The sequence below is a fragment of the Athene cunicularia genome, assembly GCF_003259725.1.
Source record: "Athene cunicularia isolate RWA chromosome 9 unlocalized genomic scaffold, athCun1 chr9_part1, whole genome shotgun sequence".
Lineage (NCBI taxonomy): Eukaryota > Metazoa > Chordata > Aves > Strigiformes > Strigidae > Athene > Athene cunicularia.
Window position 1 is genome coordinate 10,556,564 of NW_020799110.1, and position 701 is coordinate 10,557,264.

The window sequence follows — 701 nt, forward strand, 5'->3', positions numbered from 1 at the left end:
GGGAAATGGAGGACACAAACAACCCTTTAGAAAAATAGCTCTTTAATTCTAAAGCATTCACAGTAGAGGTGCTTGCCTCGGTGGGAACAGGGCCTGTGCTCCCTGGTGCACGGGTGTTGCTGCTGTCTGCCTCCGTGGGCCGTGCGGTCACTGAAGGCTCGAACAGGAACAGGAGCGAACCCTTTCCCTGTGGGCACCTTCCTGGGCACCCAGAGCACAGCTCAGTGTCCAGCAGGATTGCCCTGACCTAGGAATGGGGGTGAACCCTGTGCGCAGCCTCACCAGACCCTACACAGGGTTTCTGCCGCCCTCCTGGCTTTGGTTGCATAAGTCCTTGGCCAGGTCATGGAAGAAGAAGCGCAGCTTGCCCTGCACCAGCTGCCGGTAGGTGAGGAAGATGCTGGTGATGTGGATCTGCTCCATGGAGCGTAGGGAGCAGCCTGGCTCCCAGGGTCCTGCCTGAGGGGCGAGAGTGGGACCAGAGGGGTGACAAATGCCATTGTGCCCAGGCCAGTGCAGCCAGCACCTGCACCAGGGTGGTGTGACTTGTGTGGGGAGGTCTCACCTCCCAGCTGAAGGTCTGCAGGAGCAGGAGGAAGGAGCTCGCATGCTGGTACACCTGGCTGAGCTGCATGGCCCCGCACTCCTGGGTCACCTGGCGCTGTGCCCCTGCCATGGCACCCACCAGCAGTGCCAGGTCG